The sequence below is a fragment of the Antechinus flavipes genome, chromosome 2 (genome assembly GCF_016432865.1).
Source record: "Antechinus flavipes isolate AdamAnt ecotype Samford, QLD, Australia chromosome 2, AdamAnt_v2, whole genome shotgun sequence".
Classification (NCBI taxonomy): domain Eukaryota; kingdom Metazoa; phylum Chordata; class Mammalia; order Dasyuromorphia; family Dasyuridae; genus Antechinus; species Antechinus flavipes.
This window is the reverse complement of record NC_067399.1, coordinates 632,271,370-632,292,771: the sequence shown is the minus strand read 5'-3', so window position 1 is coordinate 632,292,771 and position 21,402 is coordinate 632,271,370. Positions and strand designations below refer to the sequence as shown.

At 37.6% G+C, this 21,402-nt stretch overlaps 1 protein-coding gene and 1 long non-coding RNA gene across 16 annotated transcripts in view; both read right to left on the bottom strand.

The window, feature by feature from the left end:
* The window catches only part of KCNMA1 (potassium calcium-activated channel subfamily M alpha 1), an 891,121-nt gene that overhangs the window by 828,770 nt on the left and 40,949 nt on the right, over positions 1 to 21,402 (bottom strand). The gene's annotated exons all lie outside the window — the stretch shown is intronic.
* LOC127551882 (uncharacterized) lies at positions 14,067 to 18,977 on the bottom strand. Its single transcript, XR_007951195.1, has 2 exons — positions 14,314 to 18,977; positions 14,067 to 14,263 (listed from the first exon to the last, which is right to left on the bottom strand). It is a non-coding gene; the product is annotated as an uncharacterized LOC127551882 (long non-coding RNA).

Here is a 21,402-nt window from a genome sequence, read left to right as displayed (position 1 = left end):
AAGATCATTAACCTTCTGGAACCTGGAAAACCAAGTTATCCAAAGAGGTCTCTAAGACTGGAGCACATTAAAGGATCCTTGTTTTCCTGACTTTCCTTATCCCTCACAAAGCTCAGTTTGGTCTTTCAATAAGTTATGGCTGGCTTGCTGTGTTTGTTACTGTGGCTTCCTGGGAAACGGGCAATGGCATAGCGGAGAGATTACCTCGGGTAAATATTTCTTTAAACTTCACTCTTGCCACAACCAATGTTCACAAAAAGGGGCCCAGGTCCCCTCAATTAGCATCAGTGTTATGTATCCAAGCAAGCTCCTATTCACTGACAGCAAATTATCCCACTGTTCACTGAAAACCAATGGAAAAACACAGTTGATGGCCAATGGAAAACTCCTAAACTTGGGATTTTGTAAATATTTTAAGGGACGAAAAGGCATGAATCCTCCCACCAAGCATGCTCAAGAAACCTGAGATTTACCCACAGCTTCTCAGAAACACATCTTCAGTTAACCTTTCCACAATAAAGGGGTTAGATCACCCCCATGATCTGGAAAATCCTCATAAAATTCTTTGGCGTTCCTTCATGCCAGAAAAGAAATCTGATTTTTTTCTTTTTATTTTGTATGGTCTTTACAGTAACACTATAAAATTTAGGTTCAATGTTTAGTCATAGGCTTAATGTCATCTGCTGGCCTTCATATGTCAAACTTTCACAAAACATTTCCCCCCAAAAAATTCCCAATTAATTTCTCTTATCAACCCACAATATTTGAAATCTTAATGGAGAAAGTTGCTATGTGAAAGTGATTACTATACTTAATCATATATGTGCATATGTATATGCTTAAAAAGAGCAACAAATCTTAATATTCATATTAATAGCCTCGGGAAAAATCTCAAAAGTCATCTCCTATTCAATATAAGAATTCCTTCCTTAGTATTAGTGACAAATGGTCATCTAGATGACACAATGGATAAAGTACCAATCCTAGAGTTAGGAGGATCTGAGTTCAAATCTAATCTCAGAAATTTTCTAGCAATGTGATCTTTAGCAAGTCACTTAACCCTGTTTACCTCAGTTTCCTCATTTGTAAAATGGAAAACCACTCCAAGAAAACCCTAAATGGGATCATTACTGAACATAGCTTAATAACAACAAAAACCTTTGCTTAAATATTTCCAGTGACAGGAAGCTTAATCACATTATGTTTATTACCATTTAGTCTAGATATATGACTTCTATGGTGTAGGGTAAACTCCCCAATGAGAAAATGCATCCAAACAATGCACCGACTAAGTCTTAGAAATTTGAGGGTTGAGACCAAAGGTACATTGGCAATAAATTTCAGAGACAGAATTTGAACTCGTTTGCTTCTAACTACTGCAATTTGCTGTCTCTCTCAGTAATATTATTGCAAATAAATCAGAAGTCCTTGAAGTATTATCAATGTTTGACATTTATATAATGATTTCACATACATTATCTCTTTTGAAGGTATTTTGCAGATAAGAAAACTGAGGCTCATAGAGATTAAATGATTTAGTCAAAGTCATAAACCTGAGCAGAATAGAGCTAAAACAAAGATCTTTTGATTCATCCCACAAATTTGCATAATGAAATATGTTAGATTCCTTTGTTGGACAGCACCAATCATAGGATGCCATGACCATAAAAAAAAATCATCTGTCCAACAAATGCAGAGGTGAAATCAGTCTTATTTCTCTGGTGAATTTTAACCATTGGTTCCTATTCTGAAGCTATACAAACAAATCTTCCTCGTCTTTAAATAATAACCTTTCAGATATTTGAAGACAACATTTATGTCCCTCCTGCATCTTTTGTCTTTCATCTCTTTGGTTCCCTGCATAGGAGATGATTTTTGACTCAAGTCAACAATTTCTTAGTGCCCACTTCGTGTTTAGAACTTTAGTAGCTGCCCTTGGGAATGCCAGAGAAGTATCAGATGCAAATGTTCACTAAAAAAATCTTAGGAGTCCAGTTGGGAAAATGAAACTTAAACAGAGAACTGTTGGATACCCTTACAAAGCAGCGGGGCATTAGGAACCCAATAAGTGACCCAAAGCACAACTGAGATCAGAGAAAAGAGTTATCTGGATGGGCCAGACATACACATCAGGTGACTTGAGGATGAGTAACACTCTAAAAGTGAATTCACATTAAAGAGGCAGTATGTCCTAATGGATAAGGTACTGATTCTAGAGTTGAAGAAATCCATTAAAGTCCCTATACTTCCTTCATCTCTCCAAACCTCAGTTTTCCATTTGGAAAATGGGGATGATAATAGTTGACATGAGGAATCATGATGCAATAGATAGATAGATAGAGTCAAGAAGGCTCGCATGTAAGTCCTGACACATGTTGACTGTATGACTCTGCATATCAATGGCCCAGGCGCTTCTCAGAAACCAAAAATTGAAGAGAGGACATCAATCTACATTGATAGAAGGAATTTCCTCAACAGAAGTTTCCTATATACCAATGAAATCAGAGTTCTGATTAAAAAAAAAAAAAACCCAAATAGCCTGAGCAGACCTATTCCCCAGAGCTATTGACATACTCTAATGAGTCAATGTATGTAAAATGCTTTGCAAAGCTTGAAATATTGTATAATTGTCAGCTATTATAATGCTACCATTTTGATTGTTTTCCTGTTACTTTGTGTGTACATATTTCGCCTTTTCAACTAGGTTTTCAAGTGAATTATATGGTGGTGTTTATTTCTTCTAAATGTTGTCTATCTCCCCAAAGAGTCTAGGGCAGTGTTGTGCTCAGTAGGTGTCTCAATAAATGTCAGTTAACAATAAGACAGATGCTTAGCACCCTATTTATATCACCCTTTGGATTGAATAGATATAATTAGCATAGCCTTGCTCAAGAGTAAGGCTAAATTAAACAGGTGGGATCAGAGCTGCGCTCATGGCCACCTCACTTGGAGGAAGCTCAACAACAGACAAAGGGGATTGTCACCCAAATTTAGGCAAATACAGACTTATTACTGACTCCTCATTTTTAAAAAAAAAACTCTTTGGAAACCCAAAGAGATTGCTCAATGCTATAATTGAATGTGCCTCAGTGTATATTTGCTGATTGAGATTGGTTAACACTCAAGAGGCAGTATGGACCAGTGGGAAAGAGAACTAGCTTTCTGGTCAGAGCATCTGGGTTCCTGGAACCGTGGACATGCTATTTGTATTACCTAAAACAAGTCATCTCACTCCCTGACTCTCAGTTTCTCTACCCATAAAATGAATGGGTTGGACTAAATAATCTCCAAGGTCTCTTCTAGATCCAAATCTGTGGTCCTATGACATTTTTGTTGGTAAATAGAAGGGGGCAGTTTTGGGTAGGAGTAGGAGAATTGAACTGGACATCAGAAATTCCAGCTCTGCTGCTCACCCATTGCACAACAAGGAGAAAACAAGTTTCTCTGGGCTTTGGTTTCCCTACTTGTAAAGAAAGGCATCTGGGACTAGATAATTCATTAAAGTCTGTCCCAGCTTTAACATTCCTTGAAAACAAAGACTATAGTATTTCTATATCCCTTGGCAAGAAATTAGTGGATTACCAAGTATATCACCGACCACTGATAGATCCTAGACTGGCTACAAATGCTTCTGTTGGGAGGGAAGGGAGAATGAGATTCAGGTGAGAGTTCCATCTAGTACATGTAAGACAGAAAAGCAGGGAAGGGCAGGTACTACTGTTTCATCTGATTGACTGCTTCTCAAAACCTATCCAACATTGCTTAAGAACACTATCATGAATCAGAAATCAGACCAGCAAAATTCCTGAACTTGCTACCACTACTGTTTTCGATTAGCAGTGATAGACAAGAAGATAGAGAAGTAATTTGGCATGGCAGATAAAGAGTTAATTTTAAAGTCAAAATGAGATGAGTAAAAGCTCTGTCCTTGATACTGGCTGTGTGACTTTGGACCTTAACCTTTCAGTACCTAGACCAGGAGATCTTTTAAGACTATAAGCGCTGAGCACATGCCAATTTGCTTTGGTAAAGGGAATTTCCTCAATGGGAGTTCCCTATGTCAACAAAATTACAAGTCTGGACAGAGAAAAAAGGAATAATGGGATTGAGCTTTATTATCTCTTGGTTTTAGGGGAAATTATTCATTATCATGCATGAAAAACCTCACCAAAGGAGATCACATCATTCTTTGTGTCCCTCCTTTCTCAATTTTTACAAGAGATTGGACAACCCCAAAGGCTGCCTTCTGCACTTTGACTTCCAGTGCTCTCCTTCTGGATTATGGAATGAATGACATTGTTGTTGAATCTTTTTTTCAGTTGGGCTCTTCCTGACCCCATTTGGGGTTTTCTTGGAAAAGGCACTGAAGTAGTTTGCTATTTTTTTTCTCCAGCTCATTTGCAGCTGAGGAAACTGAGGCAAATGGGGTTAAGTGACTTGCCCAGGGTCACATGTAAATTAAAAGGAGCCTCTTAGGATCCCCAATTTTCATCAAGGCACAATTTAAGGTTACCTTCTTCATGAACCCTTTCCTAATCTATCTGTTTCCCAAAAAAAGGCCACCATATGTTTATTTTGCTAATGTACATATGTTTATATGTTTTCTCCAATACAATATAATCTCTTTGAAAGCAAAGAATATTTAATTTTTGCCTTTTTAATCCCAAACACCTAGCACATAACAGGCATTTAATAAATATGTTGTGATTGATTAATTTATTGATTGCCCCCCAAAAAAGTTTCTTTTCAAGTGGCAAAGAGAAGCAAGAGGGATAGATGGCCTATGATATGTTTGATTAAGTGTAAAAGTCTTCATATTAAAAGAAAGTTCTCCCTGTTTTTTTTAGGGAATATGTTCTTTGGTCCTTCTGATTTGGAGTTGATAGCTATATCCAGTGAGTCATATTTCATCACGACCCACCAAAACTCTGCTAAGGTCAGCTTAGAAAGTAACAAATTGAAATTATATGCTCTGGGTGGCACAGTGGATAGAGCACCAGCCCTGAAGTCAGGAGGACCTGAGTTCAAATGTGACTTCAGACACTTAATACTTCCTAGCTGTATGACCTATGACCCTAAGTAAGTCACTTAATCCCAATTGTCTCAGAAAAAAAAAAAAGAAAGAAATTATATGCTCTTTTTAAAAGTAAGCTGCATGAGTGCTACTACTGGGCTTATATCACAAAGAGATACTAAAGAAGGGAAACCTGTATGTGCCAAAATATTTGTGGCAGCCCTGTTTGTAGTGGCTAGAAATTGGAAAATGAATGAATGTCCATCAATTGGAGAATGGCTGAATAAATTGTGGTATATGAATATTATTGTTCTGTAAGAAATGACAAGCAGGATGATTTCAGAAAGGCCTGGAGAGACTTACATGAACTGATGCTGAGTGAAATGAGCAGGACCAGAAGATCATGATACACTTCAACAATGATACTGTATGAGGATGTATTCTGATGGAAGTGGATTTCTTCGACAAAGAGAAGATCTAATTCAGTTTCAATTGATCAATGATGGACAGAGGCAACTACACCCAAAGAAAGAACACTGGGAAATGAATGTAAACTTTGCATTTTTGTTTTTCTTCCCGGGTTATTTTAACCTTCTGAATCCAATTCTTCCTGTGCAACAAGAGAACTGTTTGGTTCTGCACACATATATTGTATCTAGGATATACTGTGACATATTTAACGTGTATAGGACTGCTTGCCATCTGAGGAAGGGGGTAGAGGGAGGGAGGGAAAAAGTCGGAACAGAAGTCAGTGCAAGGGATAATGTTGTAAAAAATTACCCAGGCATGGGTTCTGTCAATAAAAAGTTAAAATTATTTTTAAAAAAATTATTGAAAATAAAATAAAATAAAATAATCTGCATGTAACAGGAATTTGAGGTTTCATATATAATATTCTATTTCTCTTCTATTCTATATATGGATATGCCTTTTTTGGTATTTATTAAAAATCAGAATTTTTAAAATTTCAATTAAAATTCTCCCAAGGCTTCCAACACATATCTTTTAGAGACATGAGTTGTGAGTTTGGGCATGGACCCAAGTTTTTCCCAGAAGGTTTAGAAAACAATTGTTTTTGCTGTGTCCAAGACCACCAACTAGTCCCACTCATTAACATGCAGACCACAACTCCCCTTTGAGGCGGTATAACACTCCCAGCATGTCCCCACCTTTTGATTTATGAGATGATCCTAGCCTCTCCACCCCTGCCTTTGTAAGGATTCACCCACAAGGGCTGACCTCCTTTTGGCTACAATTAATATCTGTGGGCTCCTGAGAAAACAGTCTCGATGTTAGGATTCAATGTCAAACAACCTGCTTGGTAAGGCTGTTCCCTGTTAATCCCTGAGCTCCCAGGCTCAGGTTCTTGCCTGCTCTCCTGGATCCCTGAAACCTGCCTGTTTCTCCCAGATTTTGCTGGTCCATCTAACTCTGACTTTACCTTCAACTTGCTGGGCTTTTTCTGTGGGACAGACCCACTCCTGTTGATCTCTTCCTGAGCAGTTTATGGCTGCCCGGTTTACCCCAATACAAATGGAAAAGTCAAATTATAAAACAGGTCAATACTTGACTGGCCTTGGTCCAAGTGGAGATGGATGGGGGCAGAAAAGGCACTGGAATCTATGCCAAGGCTGGTTCTAGATAGAATCTGACAATACATGGCTTGGATTCCTTAAGGAATGGGGTCATTCATCATAATTGAGATAACATAACATTGTAGATAGCCAATCATTTCACCACTCTCAGCCTCAATTTCCCCATCTGCAAAATGGGGTAATAACATCAGTAGTATCAACCTCATAATGGTGTTATTAGTTTCAAATGGGATAATGTATGTAAAGCACTTTTAGGAACCTTTAGAGTAGTTTTTAAATGGCAGTTATTAAGAAATCAGAAGACAGAGCCTTATTCTGTATTTACTCTTACAATTGCAATGTATTTGATCAAAGACCATTATGATTTTTGATACCAGAAATCTAAGTAATAAAGCAGGAATTATAATCACTTTAGCAACTGTAAGGAATGACCAGCAGGATGAATACAGAGAGGCTTGGAGAGACCTACATGGACTGATGCTAAGTGAGATGAGCAGAACCAGGAGATCATTATACACTTCGACAATGATATTGTATGAGGATGTATTCTGATGGAAGTGGATTTCTATGACAAAGAGACCTAACTGAGTTTCAATGGATAAATGATGGACAGAAATAGCTACACCCAAAGAAGGAACACTGGGAAATAAATGTGAACTATTTGCATTTTTGATTTTCTTTCCGAGTTATTTTTACCTTCTGAATCCAATTCTCCCTGTGCAACAGGAGAACTGTTCGGTTCTGCAAATATGTATTGTATCTAGGATATACTGCAACATATTTAATATATATAGGACTGCTTGCCATCTTGGGGGGGGTGTGGAGGGAGGGAGGGGAAAAAAACGAAACATAAGCGAGTGCAAGGGATAATGTTGTAAAAAAAATACAAAGTTATTATTAAATAAAATAAAATTTAAAAAAATCACTTTAGCAATAAAGATTGTGTTCCCATGGAAGACATCTCTGAGAAATTTACTCACTGAGAAATCTAGTCACGATAATTTCCAGTCAAAAAGAAAATGATGTGAGTGTAGATCAAGTCTTAGGCTTGTCTTTGTGACATACTTAAGGAATGAGGGTGGAGGGGAAGGGGAACACTGAGTGATTATGGGCAGCCAGGTTGCAGTCTCTCCCAGAGAAGAGGCAACCTCCCTTCATTCTACCTCCCCTTCCTCACTACAGTTCCACATGAAAATACAACCTCAGTTCTGACTCACTGGGAGAGGTTGTCCTTAACTGGCACACCCAGCACCACTTCCTGAAGCCCCACAGAGGTCTCCAAACCCAAATCCCAACCACACCCATCTTGGAAATGCCAACAAGTAGCACCACCACATTAATTCAAGATGGAAAATATCCCATTTCCAAAGGGAATTTTCCACCATTGGTAACTGAAATCTCACTCCAAAGGAAATTGATTGCACAGACAAGACTTATGAGCTACATATATCCAACATTTACTTTCTCCTTCATTTGTCATGACATATTTTGTTTTTTGTTTTGATTTGTTGCTCTTTCTATATATTTTGGTTTAAAGCAACCAAGGTATCTGCTCTGGAAAACTTAGCTTCAATCAGTTCATGGGGTAGGATCTTTCCGTGGTATCTAAAAGAGAGATGGGGCTTTGGTGGTCAGCTGATAAATGTGCCTGAATGGAAATGTCTTTTGGATCATGTCGGACAAATAGTTATTCAGCTGTTGCTTGAAGATATCCAGTAAGGGGAGATCTACTGTATCTGTCATTAAATATGATTTCTTTAAAACAAGCCTAAATTGACTTCTTTACACAGATTGCTCATGGCTCCGTCTTCTGGGACCATGGAGAGAAAAATATTACCTTCTCAAGCATTATATCCTTTCATATAATTGAAGCCACTTTTCACAGATAGAGAAAAAGATAAAAAGAGACAGAGACAGAAACAGAAACAGAGAGAGAGAGAGAGAGAGAGAGAGAGAGAGAGAGAGAGAGAGAGAGAGAGAGAGAGAGAGAGGAGACAGAGAGAGAGACAGAGAGAGACAGAGAATGTGTTTTATTCTCCAGGCTAAAATATTCAAAGTTCCTTCAATGAATCTTCAATGGAAAGGCCTCATCTGAACATTCTCCAGACAAACCAGAGAGATAACATGAATGTACCAGAATCAATTCTTTCATCACCATCTAAAATAATCCTCTCCAATTTATCTTTCCTACATTCAGCAGGAAAATATGGGACTGCAGAAAGTATGCTGGACTTGGCATCAGGAGACCTCGTTTCAAATGCCAGCTTCAACATTTATTATATGAAGACATAATCTTTATTGTCCTCAGTCCCAGTTTGCTCAGCTGCAAAATGGGGGAAGAGATGCTGTATTGCCTTTTTTTGTTGTTTTTCATGATTTTTCATGACCCTGTTTGTGTTTTTCTTGCTAAAGACACTGGAGTGTTCCACCAGTTCTTTTTCTAGCTCATTTTGCTAAAGAAGAAACTGAGGCAAGTAGGGTTAAGTGACTTCCCTAAAATCACCCAACTAGTAAGTATCTGAGTTCAGATCTAAACAAGACACTGGATTGAGTCCATAGTTCCTTTGATCCAGGCTTCTGACTCTGTCTGGTACCCAAAGAGAATGTTGTGCAAGGACATGGATAACTTCCCTGATAGAAATCTGAAAAATCAGCATCGTTGCTCAAAATACACAAGAACATAAAAATATTTCATGAAATTTCCCAATCCTCCAGATGTCTTATACTTCCCTGTCTCCATACAGTCATTGACTCAGAACATTCTCCAACCTGGGATACCTTTTCTCCATTTGTTAAAATCCCACGCAGCATTCTAGCTTCACTCCTCCACCATTCCATGAAATCTTCACTTCTTACTCACAGTCCAGTAAAATTTCTTCCCTCTATGAACTCTCAAAGGAATTTCTTGGACCTCTTTTGTGTAACTGAGCATATGCCAATTTGGGGTCTAGTTATTTATGTGAGTAGACTTCCCCAACTAGACTATAAAGTCCTTTATCCATCACTTTATTCACTACATTGGTGAGCATGATCCCCTGCACACAGTCATCAAGTCTTTGTCAAATAAATATTATATTTACCAGACACGTTACTTAGTGTTGGGGGTTATAAAGAATGGCAAAGAAACAGCCCCTTCCCCTCAAGGAGCTCATGTTGTAGTAGAAAAGGTAACATGAACACAGCTATGTATAAACAAGATCTGTATAGATGTTTGATAATCTCAACAGGGAAATCACTAGCAGCTGGTGAAACATAGTGCTTGATAAATATTGAGTGAATGAATGAATGAAAATGAAACATCAATTCACCAGAACTTTTCCCCATATTTGAGAAGAAGCTTTAATTGGGAAAATTTGGGATTCATTTATATGTTCCGAATATTGCAAACTGCCAAGGAAAGAGGGAAAATCTTCCCCAAATTGAACTTCCCATAGACTTCCAGCTTTGGATCCTCCCTTGTTCTTCCCATTACATTAAAAGAGGTATTCAAATTATCTGAGAGAGAAGGATGAAGCACAGTTTAGAATTCAATATCATTAAATCAGGAAACATTATCAAACACCATTATGTGCCAGGAACTTTGCTAACTATTGGGGAGCCAAAGACTCAATGAAAAACTGTCCTTCCTTCAAGAAACTTATATTCCACAGAGGGATGCATTTGCATAGTATTTGAAGACAGAGAAAGAACTAAGGGGGATGGGTTCTTATAGGAGGTGGTTCTCGGGATGAGCCTTGAAGGAAGCTAATAATTCTAAGAGGTGATGAGGAGTATGCATTCTAGGAATACAGGACAGCAGGTGCAGTCAGAGAGATGAAAGAAGGAAAGCTGTGTTCAAGGAACAGATAGTTTGGGCTAATCTAGTTGGCCATTCTTGTAAAGACTTGTAACCTTTATGGCCAAGATTCCATAATTGACAGCTCAATGATGTCAAAACAGTGTGAACAAGAACTTGCTAAATCATATCTTTCTGAAGGCATAAACCAATCCCTTCTCCCCTAGATAACTAGAGAAAAAACTCCAGATCATAACCACATTTTTGCTGCCCAACTCTGTTCCAGCATGGCTTTCTAAGCATAAGAAGAATCCCAACAGGAGGGGTAAGACAGGAACAAGAGGTATTCTGAGGCCATGGTGTCTTGTATAAACAGCCAATAAAACTTGTTAAGCTGAGACGAAGAGTTTACACTTCTCTCCAAGCATGATACCTTTGAAAGCAAAACTTCTGACACAAGTTAAAGCCTCTTCTAAATTCTTAAGGGTCCAAACAGAAACCTGCCCCAAGAAGTCAATATGCAAAGGTTTTGCCAAGTACCATTATGTTGTACTTAAAAAGTCATTTTCCCAGGACTTTATTTATCAAATGAAAGAGAGTTAAAATTACTGAAACATCAGATGTGCTTCCCAAGCAATCCTCATTCTGCTTTAGCCAGTGTCCAATTCCTAATCCTGATATTTAATAATGAGAATAGTCTTGTTTGTTTTGCTGGGATTTGTGATTTCATTAGATTTGGGAGCGCCAATTGGGGGATCTTCCTCTTGAAAAGTTGGTGTTTTCTTAACAATTTGTAGTCTTGAAAATTTGATTGATCTGCATCCAGTAAGAGGACTATGGGACTGAATATAGATCACAACATAGTATTTTCACCTTTTTTGTTGTTGTTGTTTGCTTTTTTTTTCTTTTTGATCTGATTTTTCTTGGGCAACATGATAAATGGGGAAATATGTTTAGGAGAATCACACGTGATTAACCTATATTGGATTACTTATTGTCTAAGGGAGGGGGTATGGAGAAGGGAAGGAGAAAACTAGAATACAAGGTTTTGCAAGGGTGAATGTTGGTAGTTATCTTTGTATATATTTTGAAAATAAAAAAGTTATTATTTTACATTTTTTAAAAAAAGAATTGGGAAACTAAGACCTAAAGTTACTTAGGTCTGCACAATCAGGATAGATCTGAGGTAAGATTTGACCTGGATCCCTCTCACTAGACATTACCTTTCTATACCTCAATTCCCTCATCTGTTAATGGGCAAGTAGGGTAATACCTTCAAGTTCAGATAGTCTATAATTGGGGTGAGGTCAGAATTAATACTTACATCTTCTAATTCCAGCACTAAAATCTTTCTAAGACACATGTTAAAAGACTATGTAGTACAGCAACAAAAAGATTATATGATGATTAATTCTAATGAACATGACTTTCTTCAACAATGAGATGATTCAGGGCAGTTCCAGTGGTCTTGTGATGAAGAGAGCCATCCACACCCAAAGAGAGAACTGTGGGAACAGAGTGTGGATCACAACATAGTATTTTCACTCTCTTTGTTGTTGTTTGCTTGCATTTTGTTTTCTTTCTCATTATTTTTCCTTTCTGATCCAATGTTTCTTGGGCAGCATGATATTTATGAAAATATGTATAGAAGAATTGCACATGATTAACATATATTGGATCACTTACCATCTAGGGGAGAGGATGAAGGAAAGGAGGGAAAAAAATTAGAACACAAGATTTTGTAAGGGTGAATGTTGAAAATTATCTATGTATATATTTTTTTAAATAAAAAGCTTTAATTTAAAAAAAAAGACTATGTAGCATAGTAGCTGGAGTTCTGGATCTATTAGGAAGACCTGGATTTATATAAACCTTGGATAACTACAACCCTTATGCTTATATCCTTAGGGCTTAGGTTAATGCCTGGTACATAGGAGGTACTTCTGTTTTGTTGACTTGATTTGAGTGACCAAAGTAAAGTTATTGCTTCAGTCTCAGTCTCTGTTTCCTGATTTGTAAAATAATAATTAAAAAAAATAGCATCCACTTCTTGGTATTGTGGTGAGTCTCAAATAAGATAATGGATATAAAACACTTTGCAAACCTTAATGCTTATAGAAACATAAGCAATTATTAAGTCCCATACCAAAGACTTTGAAATGCATCAATATAATTCTCATTTCCTCTCCAAAATTTAGACTTCATTTAAAAGGGTAATATCTTCTAAGTAGAAAAGTCTTTGGAATTTTAGGGTGGGTTGAATATACCCACTTAGGTTTTCATTCCTAACACTCATGGGCTGAAGTTTCAAGGAAAGCTTTTTCTTCCTTGATAAAATCTTTCTTTTTCTCATCAGAATTTTCCTCAAAAGATGACACTTGTTTCCAATCTGCACCTCTCAAAAAGGACCAGATTCTATTCATGACCCAACATCGGCCTTAGAAATAACACCTAGCGAGGAAAAAAGCTCGCCAGACGAGAAAATAAAAATAAAGCTGATGAACCCGGCATCAAAAACCGTGCCAGCCAGCTGTGAGAAGGGCTCAGCAAGACAAAAGCGTTAGGACACCCGTCCCATCATGTGGCTGTAGGGGCCTGAATCACTTCATACTGCCCATCCAAGGAAAAGTTCAATGAAAGCCTCTTCTCCTGAGACTCCTCTTCTCCCGGAACCTAAGAACCATAGAGAAGCCCTCTATATATGAAGAGTCCAAGCAAAGCAGACTCTACTCATCTAGGCTGACACTCTCATGGACATTCAGGGACTCAGTTGGACCTTCATTAAAGGGGAGGATTTGAAAAGATGAAGAAAAGGAGATTTAACACCCTCCTCCTCCATGAAATGTTCCTATATCATGCCAGCTCCCAGCACTCTCCCTCCTCTGAATTGCTAGACCCCTGGCTGTTTGGATTATAGTTTAATTTTTTTTAAAATCAATTTGTCTTCTTTCAAGACTTAGCTTAGCTGCCTGTCAGGAACAATCAAATTACTGTGTATTTACTTATCTCTGTAATTACTTACCTACAAATCTTCCTTTCCCCATCCCCTCACAGCACCAAGAGGAATTTCATTTTTGTCTCTGTATTCCCTCATGTATTGCATATAAATGACTATTTTATAGATGCTCATTGCCCATCTCCCCAAAATTATTTCATTTTTAGTTTTTACAGATTTATATGTGTCTCCCTGGATCGACCTCATGCTTCTTGAGGGCAGGGATTGCTTATTTTTATCTTCCTATCAACAGGACTTAGGACAGTATCTGGCAGTGTCTGGAGGAGAACAAGTGCTTAATAAATATTTATTGATTACTGTGTTGAAAATTTAATCTGGGAAGGAAGGACCTAGAGATATGACATCAATCATGGCCTGTTTTTGTCATATTCAGCCTCATACTGTTAAATAGCTGCCTTATATTGCTTCTCCATGGAAAATATAGGGCAAAGACTTCTTCCTTTTTATCATGTAATAGCCTGGGATAGGGTTATGTATAGAATAATAACAATTCACATTTGTATAGGAGATTCAGTTTTGAAAGTCACTTTCATCACAGTAACCCAAGAGGTAGGTAGGAGGAGTACCATTACTATTATTCTTTCAGATAAGGAAATTGAGGCTTTAAATGGTCACTTCCCTAGTCTTTTATCAATTAAGAATCTGAGATGTGATTCAAAAGCAGGCTTTTTTTTTTTTTTTTTTTTTTTTTACTATTGGCTACATTGCTTCTCAGCAGAGGAGGAACTCAAAAACACCAACTAAAATAGAGATAGAGGTGTAGAGGGGAAAGCACAGACCTAGAAATCAAAAGACCTGGATCTTTTTAAAGTTCCAACTCTACCATTAACTCACTGTATAATGTTGAAAATGTTATTTTCCTGCTTTTGATCTTGATATGGAGGTGGTGGAACTAGACCAGCAGTTTTCAAACCTTTTGATCTCAGGACACTTTTAGAAATTATTGAGGACCCTCCAAAATGATCTATAAAATTGAGGACCCCCCCAAAAAAGCTTTTGTTTGGGTGGGTTATAGCTTTAAATATTTACCATATTAGAAATTAAAACAGTTTAGTATTAATTATGAAAGTAGGTTTGACCTCAAGTATGTTCTGAAAGGGTCTTGGATACTCCCAAGGGTCTGCAGACCCCACTTTGAAAACCAATGGATTAGGTCCTCACGAAGATTCTATCTAATCCAAAAATTCAGTGAGACTATGAATTGAAATATTATAAAATTAACATCCATCTCACCATTCCTGTGGCAAACATTTTCAATTCCTATAGCCTCTCTTCTCTAGGGTTTATGTTCCAACCCTTTCATATTTTTCCAGCTCTTCTCTGAGCTCTATCCAAGTTTTCCAAGTCCCTTTTGAGCTGTGGGACTCAGAAACAGGGATGGCATGAGCAAGCAGGCATGAGTCAGAGCTCAAATTCCCTCTAATAATTAAGGGTGAGTATTCCATCGAAAATTCTAGACTTGCCAACTTCATTTTTAAAAAAAAGGCAGGGTGGGAGAGTTTATTTAATTTGCAACTGGTATCTCCCATGCAGAGCAGAGTGGCTGGTACTTAGAAGATACTTGGCAAACTTTCATTGAATTAAAGGTAGGACTACTCCCACAACATATTAGCAAAAGTGATCCTCTGAAATATGGTCTAGTTGAAAACAAATGAATTTAATATTTTTTTTAAGATCCTTTCTCAAAAGATCAGAAAATCCTATTCTCAGTTCTGCTACCAACTGTATGACCTTGAAACAGTGCTTTATACTCTTTTGGGTCCTCTTTCATCATCTAGGAAAATAACAGCTACCCTGACTACTTCACAAGATTGAGAAAGCAAATGTGGAATACTTTAGAGTTGAAAGTGTTACCCATATGTAAGGAATCTTGATGTACATTTATCAAGAACCTAATAAGTTCCAATACATAGACAGTATGACAAAAATCTCATATCTAGCTGGTCTTTTATAGATTTTTCAGTCAAGAATACCCAAGTGGAGAGTCAATCAGGCAGAGAAAACCCCCCAAATTTCCTTAAAATTCATTGTTGCTATTGCTCAGTCATGCTTGACTTTTCATAACCCTACTTGGAGTTTTCTTGGCAAAAATACTGGAGTCATTCCCTCTTTCTGTCTCCAGCTGATTTTACAAATGAGGAAACTGAGTCAAACAGGGCAAAGTGACTTGCCTAGGATCATACATCTAGCAAGTGCCTGAAGTCATATTTGAACTCAGGAAGATGAGTTCTTCTGACTCTAGGCCCTCCCAGAGCACTCCAAGTTCTGTGTCACCTAGCTGTACTTCCCCACTGTTGCTTACTCACACAAACCGATATGAGGAAACATGCAAGGATTTGTGATACATATATATACATTGTTTATACTTTTATGTGAACACGTTGTCTTCCCCTCCAGAATGCAGTTTCCTAGACAGCAGGGACTATTTCAATTATCTTTGTATTCCTGAAGTCTAACCCTCTCCCTGGAATATAGTAGGTACCTAATAAATATGTACTAATAAGGAATTCTTGGCTCTTACTAAATATTTGTTGATTGACTCACCAGCATAAAGGTCTTTTTCCACATGGAAAAGAAAGTAGAATTGATTCATCAGTAAAGAAATTCACCAACTTCTAACTTCCTAGCTAAAAAGTTGGTGGAGGCATATAGAAGCTAAATTACTCACCCAGAGTCACAAAGCTAGTCTCATCTCTGAGACTCCAACTCACTTCTTCCTGACCCTAAAGCATAGCACTCTATCCACTAAGTCAGAAATTAGAATCAGAATTTAAAAGAGAATGAATACTGAATTCATGAATTCAGTGGAACCCACAGAGACACACCCAATATAGAGTGAGACGGGTTACTTGGCTCATGGGCACACTGAAATATCCATAATGGGCTTGGGAACAACCCATTTTATGTTTTATGTTTATGGAACAGCCAGTATAGTAGACAAATCAAAATACAACTGTATTATATGTACAGTTTGTGATTTAACACTCACTTCCTTTCTGATGGTGTTTATTTTCTCATTCGTGACAATAAAATACTGTTTGGGCCACTCTCCAACTAGTTAAACAGGTTGGGAGTTTTAATCAGAAGCTCTAAGTAATACTTAGAGTCTGCACAAAATATCTCATGAGAGGAAAGCAGGAAGAGAAATTCTCCTCACTCCCTGCCCCTGCCTCCTACCTACTACAAAGACCAGTCTTTCTTGCAGCTTCCAAGTCAATTTGCACTTTCTTGGTATCTTGCTTCCTAAAGCCCTGGGGAACACAGCGTTGTATGATGGAAGGCATATGGTCCCAGGATTTAGCAGCTACTTCTATGTAGCCCCAGACTTCCATACACTAGCTGTGTTACCTTCTCTATGTGCTATCATGTCTAAAAAATTAGGGGGATTGAGCTCAAAGGGCTGTTCCAGCCCAAACACTCTACGATTTAAGAAAAGAAATCTAGTGCTTGTGTGTGGGTTTGAGTTTTTTTGAGGGTTTTTATTTTTTGGAAGAAGGATGGTGTCAACCTTGTACTGAGATCCAGCTGAGAAGCAACACCTGCTACGACATCACCAATATTTATATCTTTCAAAATATAGAACGTTACTGAGATTGCTAAGAAGCTGCAGACTCACGACTCATTAACTGACAAGGTGTGAATGTGTTTCCATAGGACTTCTAGGCGTCACCTTTATTTTAAGCATACGAGAAAATCAGCTGTAATGCAAGTAACCCAACAGCTGTGTTTTCATCTTTGAAAATATTTTGACGTCATCACCGCCATGCATGAGCCCTAAAAAAAGGGGGCAGACACTAGTTTCCTTTCTTTTATTTTTATATCCCCAAGTCACGACCAGGAACCCCAGAAAACCTCACCCAATGAAAGTTTCATCAAAAAAGGAATTGGTATTTTTGATGGCATCTGCCCTTTTTCACATCATCAGAGGTGAATGATTGTGGGGTATGTCAAACTGCATGTTACATTTCTGATGCTTCCAAAAGGAATCAGATTAGGCAGTAAATTAAACCAGAGACAAGACTGTGCAGGTGGACTGAAAAAAATGTCCAGTCATCTCTCTCATTAGCCACAGATCATTTTTTCAGTCCTGGGACACCCTCTCCCACAATCCAACCAGCACGAATTCAGAAAAGCAAACTTATGATCAGGCAATAGTTGTCTAGAAAACAAATAGCAAATTAATTCTGACTATATATTTTCCACATTTTTTCAAATAACTATTTCCATATTTGTCTATATTTTCCAAATATCTATTTCTATGCTTTCCAAATATATATTTATTCTTTGTCAGCTCTTTAAAGTGGGGATAGGAAGTACAAAGAAATGGGTTGGGGGTATGGAATTGCCCTATTTTAATGCTTTAAAGACAATCAGAAACTGTTTTGAAGAACAAAATTAACTTTTTATCAATCTCTATAGATCATTAGCATTTGGCAAGATAGGAAAAGGTCAGATTAGCTAATCTGAACTCCCAGCTCTAAGTATCTCTAGGCTTAGATCCTATATAATGAGAGTGAATGCTGAAAAGTATTTGGGTGGCCTTTACCAAAGCTCTCTTTCCAAAAGAAGCAACATTTTATTAGGAAACCAAATAACGTGGGTTTGAATCCTACTGGGCTATTCATTTTAAGGCCCTTTTCAGCTCTGAATCCTTCTGTCCTATGCTGCTCAGTGAGACTGAACAGAGCCTGTGATCCAGGATACAATGTCACCTCATTCTTTTCAGTGGATCCAAATTTCTAGGTGAATCCTTCCCACACATTCTCTCTTCTCTCTAAATCTAGTACTTTTGTGACAACTCGCTCTCATTTCCCTTCCAATTAGGGGTGCTCTCTATGGGTCCAGACTTCTAGGTGGAAGACCATTACTGTTCTCTCCTCCTCCTCCTTACCTCATTTTTGCCTGCTTTTCTTCATCTTAGCTTTGTCTCTCCAGCTAAGTCTGCAAACTCCCTGAGAACTCAACCACATCTTGTCCCTTTTCACAGGCCAATTTTAGATCACATGGCAAGAGTCAAATCAAAGGTACCTTGAAAGGCTTTTTTATTGATTGACATGGTCAGAGGAAGCTGCTATTAAGAAAAAAAAGAAAAATTTCTGAAATAAATTGTCATTCAGAAAACTATATTCTGACTAGCCATTGCCATAGCAATTCCAAAGCACTGTTTTATACATTATTTCATTTGGTCCTTACAACATTGCCATAAGGGAGGCAGGATATAGCATGGTTCATTTTGCAGAATGCAAAGTGAAGGCCAGCCAGGTGGTATTGTAGATAGAACACAGAGCCTGGAGTCAGGAAGATCTGAATTGAAATCTGGCCTGGGCCATTTTCTAGCTGTTTTACTTTATGTAAATCATTCCGCCTCGATTTTTCTCATTTGTAAAATGAGGATAACAGCATCTACGGTCCAGGGTTGTTAACCTCAAGATTAAATGAGACAATATTTGTCACAAAGCCTGGAACATAGTAGATGCTTCTTCATTCCTTCCCCATCTCTCCACCCCCCAGAGAGGTTAAGTCACTTGACTATTATCACTAAATCAAGCAGAGCAAGGATTCTCCAGCTGTTTCCGTCACAACAAAGTCAAACCTCACACACACACACACACACACACACACACACACACACACACACACACACACAAACCCCATCATAAAAAAAAGGAGATAAGATAAAAAGTACTCTCAGATTAGAAGGAAAATAAAGGTGGTGTTGTGGGACACATGCCTTTTACTGAGATGCAATTAAGGAACAGATTGCCCAAGGGCTCAGAGAACCACACATGAATAATGACTCCACCTCACACTCAAATCATAAAACTTTTATATCCTGGATGACACGTTTGCTCTCCCTTATTAATCTAGGAGCCAAAATATCTATTGACAAATTGCCTCCATCAATCCTGGGCACAAAACTGCTTTCCCATTTTGTTCCAATAAAGCCATATCGATGCAGGACTTTAGAGGTCAGAATATAATCTTTCCTGTCTATTTCTCTCTAGCAGTTATCATTATGAAGGCTCATAGAACTTGTATTAAGTATTATAATCAACTGGCACTCTCTTGTCCTAATGACTCCACCACACTAACCAGATCTGAAAAGATATCTCCTGCCCTTGATAACATGGCCAAGGTCAAGTTGGACTAAGAAGGACAAATTTAGAGAATAATTCTGAATAATCCTAGATTTTGAGCTTAAAGGGGCCTTATAGATCATTTAATTCAAACCTTCCATTTTGTAGTCAATCAATATGCATTTATTAAGCACCTAGTATATACAAGACATTTAGTTAAAGAAGTGGAATACAAAGAAGATAGTTCCTTCCCTGGGAAAGTTTAAGATCTAGCAGAGGAAACAATATGCAAATACTTATGAACAAACTATTATGAAACTAAAAATCAGGAAAGGGAAGTATCCCACAGTCATTCACAGTATAACAGAATATACATTTGAACCCTAATGCATAAGACTCAGAATATTTTGAATATTAGAACCTAGCTGGGCACAATATAAATCTGTGCCAAAATATTAGTGGGGCAGAGGCAATGTACACACACACACACACACACACACATACACACACACATCCTGCTCACAATATATAGCATACAGTATAATAAACAAAATTTATTACTGATTTTTTTTAATAAAGCCCTGACTTCCTTTATTTAATAAGAACAGTTTGCCTTGCAGATAGGCAAAGCTGGAACCTCTTTCAGGAAAATGTCGAGGTGCCTCTAAGGCTTTCCAGCCCAGCCACTTCACTGCCAAAAAAACTGAAATCATAGTTTCTTTGCACTAGAACAAAAGCTTATATGCTCCAAGCCCCTCACTTTATAGATAAGAAAACTAAAGCCCCAAATGATAGGATAAAGTGACTTGCCCAGTGTTACAGAACAATAGGAGAACAGGGGCTACAGTCCAAGGTACCTAATGCTGAAATAAGAATCTTTTCATAACCTGGGTTGCCTTTACTTGTACTGAAATGCTAACATGAGAGCTTGAGTTATTCAGCTTTTAGGCTGGGAAAAACACAAATTTCCTTTCTCAGTCATTTGTCCCTTAAAAATAAATATTATATATATATACATACATACATACATATATATATATATATATATATATAAAACATCGTATTGTGGATGTACACACATAAATATAAACATATGTCCAAGATATATATGTATATATAGATATAGAGAGAGCGATGCATATACATATCTAAATGTAAAATATTTCTTAGATCTTCTCCAGGCACCAACATTTGATGGGGAAGGAGAAGGAAGGACAGGAAGGTCCTGGGCCAGTGGAACACAACACATAGGATTTCAAAGAGTGATAAAGGAAAGGCTTCAAGCAAGAGCCTGTAAATCAGTGGTATCAAATTCAAAAAGCAACAGATCTGTGCTGGCTGCATATTGACTTCAAAAACCACCTATTAGAATTATGTATGTTGTATTATATTTTATTTATTTTGTTAAATGCTTTCTAATTAAATTTTTATCTGATTCTGCTTGTATTTCAGAGAATTTTGTGAGTTGCATGCAGCATTTGCTTGTTACAGAATTTGACACCTCTGATCTAAAAAACATGGAGGTCTTCACCCAACCTAATAGATTAACATCATGATGTCACAGAAGAAATGAAAGATTGAATCAGGAGAAAGAGGCATTAGTTCTGAGGTTTGCCATCAACTTGTTATATGGGCATCTAGGTAGTGCACTGGACAGAATGTCTGGGCTTGGAGTTAATAAGACACAAATTCCCAAGTTCAAACCTAGGCTCAGATATTTACTAGTTATATGACCCTGGGCAAGTCACTTAACTCTGTTTGCCTCAATTTCCTCACATGTAAAATGAGCCAGAGAAGGAAATGGAAAACTATACTATTATATTTGCAAAGAAAATCCCAAATGAGATCACAAAGCATCAGTCACAATTGAACAACAACAAGTTATATGCTCTTGGAAAGCATTTATTACTTCTAGTCTTCAGTTC